The 11,386-nt window shown below is 40.5% G+C and overlaps 1 long non-coding RNA gene across 1 annotated transcript in view; it reads right to left on the reverse strand.

Annotated features, from left to right (window-relative positions):
• LOC117937032 overlaps nt 1–3,012 on the reverse strand; it is a 16,740-nt gene extending 13,728 nt beyond the window's left edge. The window contains exon 1 of the long non-coding RNA XR_004655082.1: nt 3,001–3,012. This is a non-coding gene — a long non-coding RNA (uncharacterized LOC117937032). The remainder of the gene's footprint in view (nt 1–3,000) is intronic.
• Nucleotides 3,013–11,386: the final 8,374 nt, after the last annotated feature.

Genomic DNA, 11,386 nt, shown 5'->3' on the forward strand with positions numbered 1-11,386 from the left:
TTTATGATCAAACAATAACCTGAAGCAAATAGAACTTTTTTCAGTGGTCCCATTTGTTAATGCTGAGAGGTTTCATTAGCTTGCTCCTTGCTCCCAAAATGATAGCTGATTCTACTCTGTGGTGGCTGGGGGGAAAAGTAATTCACAGGCTGTTAGTAGTCATTTACAGAGAAGAGATTAAAGAAAATGGTATGGAACCATTTTGTCTAAATGACAGTTGGGTTTAATGTCTGAAAAGCAACTGCCTGTTTGTTTACTTTGGGTAGTCAGTCTTCTCGTTGGTTGTGATGAATATTAGTATAAAATGAAAGTATCTGACGTTCAGAGGGGCATGGTAACCCATCACTACAGCCAAGCATCCCTAAAGCCACGTTAACTAACAACATCTTTAGTATCAGACTCAAGCCGTTATAATGCCCAAAAGCAAGGTAAATAAAATAGGTTAAAGACAGAGTCACAACCTTCTCTCTTCATTCATCAGCAGCATTTTCCAAACCATTAGCCCTGTCATTGCTTCCTGTACTTTTCATGTCTGCTGGCTGGCTTCACCCTCAGTACTGTGATTAGTTCAAGCAGGATGCCACTCATCGATTTTGCTCCGCTGGGTGTAAGTTAACCCTCTGCCAGCTTTTAATTGCTTCTCTTGACTGTTAAAGCAGTACAAGGCTGCTGCAGGAGAAAAAGATTGAATTCATTTTGAATGTTCTTACGCCGCAATCAAAACATGCAGAATGGCGCCTCATTCAGTATATTCCGATGCATAAAAGTCCATCCATACTATAAAGCAGTACACATTTTTTGCTTGTATCCAAGAATACGGTGTTTCTGTGACTGTGACTGTGACTGTGTTACCTGCTGGCAGCAATTACTGTCTTGCAGAGTGGTATGGATGGAGACAGAAAACAGATTAAAGAAGGGAAATATTTAGTCTTTCTCTTTCTCACTCTTATCTTTGTAACTTATTGTGTTTTCTGTAACTGGCATGGCTCCGGCATGATTGACATAGATATGATAGCTGCGGCGAACATAAGGTGCTGCATGTACACAGAGAGATGAGCGTGGAATGGGTTTTTGAAAACAATAAATCACAACTCATTGAAAAAGCATGCTGCACTGAGCCTCATTTGAATTGGATTACAGTTGGATCCCTCATGACGCAATGTGTCTTTTCCTGTCATAAAAAGCGATTCAGATATAAATTATAAGGTTACTAGAGGAATCTGTTCTGCCAGTTACTATTCAATGGCAGTGGTTAATTGTTTCCAAAGAGCTCTGGGTTCATATTTATACTGGGATCTTTAATTACATATGAACATTACATCATCAAACACATTGTCTGAGCTCTGCAAATCTCATGTTTAAAGTTGCTGTATCTCAGTATTTGCGCAAAGCTCTCTTGAAGTGATAGCTTTCACAGTGCAAATACTAAAAAGATGCCAAGATTACACCTGCAAACAATCCATAAAACTGCTATACCTTCGGCACAATTTGATGTAGATATCCATCTGTGCATGTGAGCATGAGGAACACTTTACTAGAGTCAAAAGGAGAAGTAGGCAGATGCACCGTCATCTAGACAAATGAGAAACATCAGCCATAATGAAAGATGATATATGTGTTTTTTACATTGTGTCTGAAACACACAACGTTGAAAATTCTACCAGTTAAAGTCTCATTTTGTGGAAAAAATGTGTCATCTGCTGCAGGAGGAGTTGATGTGTGATGGTGGAATAAATTTAGCAATTTGAGGCGCAAACAATTATTTCAAATGACTTATTATTTGTTTGGAAACAACAAATTGTCTCAGAGGAGAACATTTGTAAATGAGACTAATATTGTATCAACATGTTAACAGAAGTCATTGAATATGGGTGAATACGGGCCTCATAAAGGCAGCCAAGCAAAACTTCAATACTTTTCTAAACATCCCCTTGGTTTTCTGTTCCCCATCATTATGTGAATGCCTTTCTTCGGAAGGTCTTCAATTTGCATCCTATTGCTGTGTCCTTGTTCAATTTAATTTCCAATGCAGATAAAGATGTGATAAGTGACAACCGAGGTTAATCCCCAAGAAAGTGTAGGCAGATATAATTTAAAAAAATAAGCAACATCATTTTGCTTTTATATGTCCCTCATATGAATTGAGCTGACAAAACATTCATGTTAAACAAAAAGCCATTTAGCATCAGCAAATTTATTGGTAAAGATTAAAAGCATTTTCAAATGCATCTACTGTATCACTAAAGCTGCCCCTTGTTTATCTCATTTTTACTTCATGTCTATGTGTTTACTTAGCAGTAATTTATGTACTCCGAGTCACAGTCAACATTAGAACATGAAGACAAACAGTGCAGCACATTTAGGGAAGTGGTAGAGCCGCTCTCAGGCCTGGCACAGAGAGGAAATGACAATGGTGTCACAAGAAACAGATTGGATTTGGGCTCAGGACACTTTGGGCCTTCTTTTCCAGGGAGGGGTGTAAAAAAAGTAGGTTGCAGTGCTGGGGGTGTTCCCAGCCCCCAAGGCTATGACAAAAAATATGGGGCAGTTCTCACACACACACACACACACACACACACACACACACACACACACACACACGCACACACGCACACACGCACACACACACGCATTCTCTCTTTTCTCTCTCCCTCATTTTATCTTCAATTATCATGTCAAGAGAGACACTCATTATTTTGGAAGTTAATGCCCATGCTGGTGTTCTTTTGACATAACTTAAGAAGGGAACGGACAAAGTCCATTTGTTAAGATTTAAATCTCCTAATAACATTAGCTAATTGTGAGAATTATCATGTTACGGGAAAATTACACGGAGAAAAATACGATTTATATATTTGCACTTTTCAACTCCTTAAATGAACACAAAACTATCCTTTTTTATGATCCTGTAAAGAGCACAAAGTAGTTACTGGTGGCTTATTTCACTATTTGATGCAGGGTTTTTAATTGACAGCAGGCCATTTCATGCAAAGCCATGACCAGGCTGAGGTGCCCATGACCCAACACAGGGACTGTATCTGATTTCATTATTAGCTCCAGTTTGACTGGCTTAGCCCTCATATGTACCATGAACACCTTTACCCTTGGGTGGCTCGAGTTAATTACTTCAGCCCATAATGCCTGAGATACCACCTAATAAGCATGGAGTGTTACAAATGATGATGCTCGGATTAGCTGCCGGTGCTGCTTACTCCCAGAATGAAAGCCTGAATCAAGTAAGCGTTTAGCAATGAATGGGCTTAAAAAAAAAAAACATATTGGTCAAGATACCTTTTTGAAGTTGTCAGGCATGTGAGTGTTCAGGATTGATTAAAGGGTCGTTCAACCAACCCGACCAGATCTGAGTAAAGCTCTGTAAAGCTGCCCCAAATTATAGCTAAAGGTTGAGGGGCTCTGCAGTTTGCAGACTGAAAGGAATCAGGGCTAAATAAAACTTTATTTTTCAGTTAATATCAGATTTACAGTTAATATTTTCTTAAACAAACACCAGAGCACGAGTATAAACACTTGAACGCCAGTCAAATACGAGACGGTAAAGCACAATGCTCTTCATAGGAAAAGTGCAAATACCTTACACAAAAGCAGGTATCATCTAAGGAAACTGAAAATTACGTTTAATGCGTTAATTAGACACACTGCTGGGAGTTTCCCAAATTTAATTTTAGCAGCACAAATTAAATTCTCTTCACCTCTCTTGCACTTGGTTATTTGCAAATCTCAAATTCTGGGACCATTAAACCAAAACAATCTGCAAAGCCAGACACCACTGAGGTTAAGTTATAAACTACGTTGTTGGTATAATTTAGCTGACCTTTTTAAAGAGCAACGGTTTTGCACTTTCATAAGCTTTGGAGACTCACAGGAAACCCATTTTAAAAAGAGCAATCAAGATTGTTGCAGCAGAGGTCCTTCCCATAATGCAACTCAATGTGCTCTTTCTGTTTGACCCTCAAATGCTTTAGAAATTCCATGTCCCCAGTTTGTTACAAAGGCTCCATTAGAATTTGTCTCCAATCCTAAGCCAAGATAACTCTGAGATAACCCTTATTTTAACAAAGCTCCTCTAGAGCCTCACTAGATATTATACAACTGTTTTAGCTGAGTGGTACTCCCTTATGATTTTTGATATGTAAAAATCGGATTCCCCTTCAAACATCAGTCAGCAAGCACAAGGAAAATACCACATCACTGAGAACACATAAATGCTTTGTGCGTTCGCACCCTCTTGCACTTAGCGAGGTTAGGCTCACATTATCTTACTGTCTACATGTGCAAAATTAAACCGTTTACTGAGATGCAGGGATGGCACGCCATTTTATGGTGATTAGGTGTATCTAGGGTGGTAGGTTTGTGACTACATGTGTGGGTTGGCAGTTGGGGGGAAAACTTAAGACAATGCTTCACTTCATGAGCACACACTGTACAGAAGCCCTCCCACACAGCCTTTGTTAAGCCTTCTCTCTAGAGTTTGCACTTCAGCCTCCCTGAGCCTGTTGACTCCCTCTGGATCCTCACCACTGTGTTTCCTGGGTGAAATATACTGGGCCCTCTTTAATACCGTAACATCCGTATCCCTTCCTTTCACACATGTCCCCCTCTCAGCAAACTGCAGCCAATACATTTTAATCCTATTTGGTAGGCAACTTAAATATATCCAATTTCACAGATTTAGAAGTTGTGGTCTTAGTTGTGGTCTCAAAAATTCAGCTGTACGCCTAGTGTTTATTTTGCATTAATTTGTGATAAACACATCAACTTAATGCAAAAGGGAAGCATATAAATAGGAAAAAAATGCAATGCATTTAATATGTTGTCCATATTCTGTATATATTACATATTTGTTCCTCTCCTGGGCACCTGTGCACAAATGTTCATGAAGGTCACATAAGCCTGATTCCTATTGGTTATATGCTCTATTATCCAGGCTTGTTTCATTTGAAAGTCCGTGCTACAGCAAGTCTAGCCTAGTTTCTATAACAACCATACGTCATCATGAAGCCGGAGACACAGCCTACATAATTAAATTGCACGTACAAACATGCTGAACTATTGGGATATAGGCCTTATGTGGCATTTGTTTTTTAATTACAAAGTTAAAACTTTTGTAAAATGTTCTTTGATCAAGTGAGAAACAGTAATTAATGAGCATGTGGAGATGATTGGCAAGATTAACTGTCTTGGGGTTTTTGTTTGCCGTCTTATTGTAATTCCTCACATAAATGTGTATCAAATGTGTATCAAGGTCATGTAATGTTAATTCATTTTCAAGAAGAAACATTTTATGTGTTTTTGTCAGACAATCCTTGTACTTTCAACTTCTCTACTGAAAATGTTCCTTCCCTGCAGTCAGGTTAGCAAATCAGCAGTGTGAAACAGTAGTACGACGTTTCGTGCAGTTTTAAGGGTTTGTTTACTAGGAGAAGAAATGCAGTAGTTCTTTCAAAAAGTGCAGCACAAATATATGCACTTTAAGATAATGAGAGAAGAAGAAGAAGAAGAAGAAGAAGAAGAAGAAGAAGTAAAAAGACCTCTGACAACAGGGATCAGTCTGTATTATGAAAACGAACACCGATGGTTTTAATTTACTGACTGCATTAGTCGGCTCCTCTCCAACCGAGCTTGGTGTTGTCTCGTTGGCAGCAGCAAAAGTTATTAATGGTGCAATAACAGGAGGCATGCCTGGGCACAGAATATTCTATTCTCTCTCAGATTGTGTAATGATTTTCCACAAAAACGGAGGGCTGTCTGCTGATTTCTCATTGCAGGTTTTCATTTCTTTTTTAATGGAGTGACAAGGTGGCTTTGGGTTAATTTACTTGCATCCTTCACAGCTGACTCTCCATGACAATAAGAAAAACAAATGCGTTACTACTTGAGGAGACGTGAACCAACACTTACCTGCTTGCGTGTATATGTGTATCAGACTTCAACATCAACTGTAGCTAAAAAAAACACACAAAACTGTGGGAACTGTGGAAGAATATCAAGTTACTGAGAAAAAAAGCTATGTTACATAGCAGCAGGGGATATTGATGGTGCATAAATAATATAAAGCTTGAGGTGCCCTAAATTAATTCTCCAATCTGGGAGCGTGTTTATGACCTAGCGTTTTAGCAGACCGATGAAGTCAAGGGGTTGTTATTATATTCGAACCGGAGCAGGAAAAGTGAGTTCAGCAGGACCTCCTGCCTGGAAAGTTGTTGTTGGCGGCTCTTTCAGCTTTTATAAGGCCAGCTCTGCAGGTTACTCTTTTAATCATAATTACTAGCCAACCGTCCGAGTCTGTTCGTGTGATTTATGTTTCAAAAAGCAGTGGGGTGGTAGAAGGGCAAGCTGCAGGGCAAATGAGTGGATAGCAATATTATAACACTCTACTTACTGCAATTTACTCATTCTGTCTTGTGGAGAATAAATTCCCCCTTCAGTGTGAAACTGAAGGGGTGAACGCATCTTAACGCACCTAAATCAGAGGTTAACACTTCCGGATTCTGGACTTTTAATGCTCCTGAGTATGAATCAATACACATTTAACCCCCTCTCCTGTCTTTTTGTTGCCACAGGCCCTCATATTGATTTCATGCATGAGTTATCACTAAGCAAATTGCACAAACTTGAATTTGACAATCTCTTTATGAGGACAGCCTCATTGATTTCTGGATGGTGGCTCGGTTTGGCTCCTTTACACGACGTTGCTCTTTGGAGAGAGCTTTACTGACTATTTGTATTTTGGCGGTAGTTTATGTGGCGCCGTGTCAGAGTGGTAAAGTTAGTGACTGTTGCTCGAATGTACAGTAAGTGTAATCATCTTGTTTCCCCCGGACATGTCTGCGCCCCCTTGGGAATAGCACTGAGATGTGACTTTTTCCAGAGGATACGATGTGTCAGCGAAATCTGTCCTGCAGTGTGAGGCTTGACACTGCAGTGAAAGCTCGGCAATATTTCCCCTCTTGTTTCAGAACAAATTACCGGCAGCATGACATCAGAGGGCTCATTGTGCACCAAGACCCCCTCCTCACACACACACCACTACCCCCCTCTAGCATGCTCTCCGGGTGGAAAGACAGTCTCATTATTAGCCTATAATGTACCTTACATGTCCTTGTTTTTTTTGGACACTTTGAACAAATTCCAAAAAGGTGTGACAGTTGTTTCATGTTATGCATTTATTTAAACCGCGACTGACTTCAAATCAGTTCTTTTTTGTCTTTGCCTATGCTCTACTATTCTATATGTCATTATATATGGATTCCAAGAACATAAGATATACTTATCATTGTGTACTTTCATCAATTCATTTTCATCAGATTTTGAAAAATACCTGTGAACATGAACAGCTGTAGATGAGACAGGGGTCTCAATAGGGTTTCCTGTATAACAATGTTTATCCGAAAGCACTTTCCATTAAAGCCTTGACAGGTAGGTAGCAGCCGATAAGCCCACCATGGGTGAAATAAAATCAAAGGGCCCGCAGAAGACAGAGTGGAGAGTCTAATATTATGTGGCATTGTGTGTCTGCGAGGCCACCACATACAATTCACCTGCAGGGTTACGAGTTTATCCAGAGCCCCAAGGTACAGTACACATGCCTTTCATGTTTGCTTTTCTACATGCAGCACGATGGTACCGGATGGTCAGTGCAAAACACTTTTCTGCCTCTGCAAAAAAGTGTCATTCATCTCTGCGCCTTCCTTTCTATTAAACAAGCTTTTGAGGTGCTCTGTGAAAAGGAAGGAGGGAGGTAGGGGGTGGAACATTGCTTGCTCTGCCTCCCTTTTCCATGCATTTTGAGGGGGAGTGCTGTCATGCATCACACACCAGGAGGAGAAGGGAAACAAACAGGGCCAGATTCATCAAACAGAGGGAGTTGCTCTGCAGGATGGGGAACGCTGGGTGTTAATCAAAGTTGAACAGCTAAACTCATTTTATTCCAAAGGCAGACGGATTTTGGGGTAGTAATAATGCAGACCTTATCTTCTGTCTTGTGCGCAAAAGAGTGAATAGAAAAATCTCAGTGAGTGCAAAGAACATATTGCATGATGAGATGGTGTCACATAAAAGTGATCAAATGGCTAATTATGGCAGATTGGTACCAGTTTTCTTCCATGAACTGTGGTTCATGCTGCAATGATTTATTATGCAAGCACAGCTGATTCTGTGTACCCAGTTTTGCATATTTTTGGCTCGCTTTAAATATGTTGTGCCACCCAGTCACTCTGGCTTATTTGTTTTTTAAGTCCTGCAGGCTTTGATGTGGCCTGTAATCTTGTCCAGTCTATTAGGATATTCAGATCGAAGCGGAGAGTAAATTAGCAGAGAAGCTCTCGTCCAACTGTTTTTTTTGTGTGTGGAATATTTCGCAGCTCCTAATTGGATGAATGGATTTATTTTGTTTTTGGAACAACCATGGTGAGGCTTCTGTTTAATCTCTGCAGGCCCCTCATCCTGCTTCCCCACCCACTCACCAGATTGATTGTATCTAATACCAGACAATGGCATCAATGAATTCAAGTAGTTTTTTTTCCACTCTCGGGTAGACAAGAAAAGGAATCATTTGCATGCAGGTGACATGTTCAAATGGGGAAAGGTGAGATGAATCAAAATGCAACTCAACAGTTTCCTAATGCTTTGACCTAATTATGCACCCATTCTTCTGCCTTCTTTTTTCTCTATACCAGCTAGTCGTATTCCATTCAAATTTTTTTTCAGGATTGGTTTTGTTGAAAAAGTCTCTGCTGATTCACTGGTTCTCTGCAGTTATTCTGCCTTCAATTTACTGGAAGATTTAATGTGTATTAAAACATCTGCGAGAGAAATGTCTTAAATTGAGCAGTGTCTAAAGAGAACCTTTTCCTTTATCGATTGGCTGTATTAGTGAGTGCTTCCTCTTTGGGATGCTTTTACGGTTGGACATATCGTCTTACATTTTCATCCTGACCACGGTAACCACAACATCCAAACCCAGGGGGCAGGAGACCAAACAAGCTTCAAAGAGGGCAAGTTTCATGACGGTGGACTATTGATCCCTGAGGAAATTTAAATCATTTTTATATAGGAAGTAACTTTGATCACCCACAGACACGGAACTACCTAGTTAAACATGTACACATGCTTGGTGTGAAGGGAGAAAACATTGATGAGTGTACAATTTAGAATTTGGGCCCTGACACACTGGTGACAAGTTGGTGTACAGGTCACTGATTTATTTACTTTATTCATTTTAAAGGAAAAAATACTATTTTTAGCAGAATAATTGGAGGCTATATCAGGTATTAGCTCGAAGATTTCTGAGTGGACCGGAGTGGAGTAACACACCAATGGGGAAAAAAGTAAGACAAAAATGGCTTGCATCATGTCCCGTTAACATAAAATGAGAAGAGTGAAATAAAAGGAAATGTTCCAGTTGTTGCCACCACCCTATTCCACCGTCTGGGCTGACTTTAACGAAAAGGACCTCATCATACGTTCAGCCAAATCATCATAAATGGCATGATATTAACTCTGCCAGACAGCTTTTTATTTCTTGGCCATTTTGCTTGAGTTTGTGGTTCTGTGGCCTTGTTATCTGGCCCTCCAGACTCTACTCTCACTGTGAAGCAGAGAAGCAGAAAGATGGCAGTAATTCATTTTGTGCCACGCCACAGGCAAGGCTCTTCTTCCCTTCTGCCCATTACCTTCAGACCAGACTCTGCGTCTCAGCAGGACACCGCTCCCTTCCACTCTGGCCCAGACCCACCGTACTCCAGGGGGCTGAGGTTAGTGGACGACCCACTTCGGATTCTGTCAGCACCCCGCGCAATCATCCAAGGCACTCCACACCTTCAGGAAGAATCAGCAGCCTCCCCGTCAGTCAGACTGGGGAAACAGTGGCTGATTTCTTCCTCTTCGTAGAAAACAAACTCAGGCTACCCAAAAAACTACCCAAATATAAACAGTATTTATATCCCTGCCTGTAGTAACTCAAGCCTTATTTAGCATGATTAATCCAGCCCAAGAAAGGCTTATTCATCCATTTTTCTTTTTTAGTCCTATTTAGCATTGTCTTAGTAAATTAAGACACACAGTCAAAGATATGTGGATTGTGTAACACATTCAAACATTTAAAATCCAATAAGTTACAACCCTTATAACCTAAAATAAATGTACCCAAGTAAAATGGTTCTCAATTCTCAAGGCACGTTAACACAGCTTTAATTTCCTTACTCCTGAAAAAGTAAAAAAGGATCCTACAGAGTGTTCTAGCTATCAGCCTCTGAGCTTGCCTAACGCTGAAAAAGCTCTTTGCAAAGCTCCTAGCCTGCTGTTTGGAGTCTACGTATGAGAATATGGCAAAATCAGTGAACTCCGACCAAACAGGATTCATAAAATGAGACTAGCAGCATGCGGCGGAGGACTGTAAGACCCCAATGTCACTTCTCTTTTTTGACGCAATGAAAGCGGTGATGGGCTTTGGTAAAACAATTATCTCTCATTGAAACATGGAGAATAGCTAAAACATACTGCCATTTAGCTTGTAACTAACTTATTTAACAACACAGCACTCCAGATTGGAGGGAGGCCAACAACAGCACCACAAGGGGAAGAGAAGGTAGTTCATTGTCTAAAAGACGTTTTTGGTGAGGTTGGCTTGTTTGCTTTTCCGACTCACAAAATGCATTCTTTCTACCACGTTCTTCTTTTTTCTGTTACCTTCAGTTAGGTCAGCACTCAGACATACAGTGTTCCCTGGAAGAGCCCTTTAACCATCCATCCTATTGGGAAGTTATTCACTGTGCAGCCTAAAAACTGAGGTATGGTATCCAGGCTTTAACAGTTCTTAGTGATATCTGGCTGTAATGCCCTTCCTATGGAGAGGATCTGAGCTCGCGATTGTTGTTCTTTTTGCACTTTCTGCCAAATTGAAACTCAAGGTACATTTCTTTATATGTTTTATGTTTTATGTTACTGTACCCGTTACTGTCAATGTTTTGATTCTGAATGAGCCTTTCAGCTTTCTAAAGCTCAAAAACGTGCCGTGTTTGCTGGACTTACAGCTGCTAAGAGAATAATTGCAACCCATTGCAACCTCATGACTTTGACCAATGACTGTTGTACATGGGTCCTTTCTTTTTTGGATGTCACATACATGGAACTCTCTATGGCTCATGTGGGCGGAGCCCCGGGGAAGATTTTGGAGTCTTGGCACAGCATTGCTGAGTCCTTAAGGTAAATGCTTTCCTTTTGTTTGCGTGTGTGATTGGTCCCTTATATTGTGTCTGTGTGTGTGTGTGTGTCTGTTTGTGTCTCTCTGTTTCTGCGCGTGTTGTTTTGTCTCCCTCCCTAACGTTTTTCCTCTCTGTGTTTTTGTGGCCCTGGGATGCGTTCCTAT

Source organism: Etheostoma cragini, chromosome 21 (genome assembly GCF_013103735.1).
Source record: "Etheostoma cragini isolate CJK2018 chromosome 21, CSU_Ecrag_1.0, whole genome shotgun sequence".
Lineage (NCBI taxonomy): Eukaryota > Metazoa > Chordata > Actinopteri > Perciformes > Percidae > Etheostoma > Etheostoma cragini.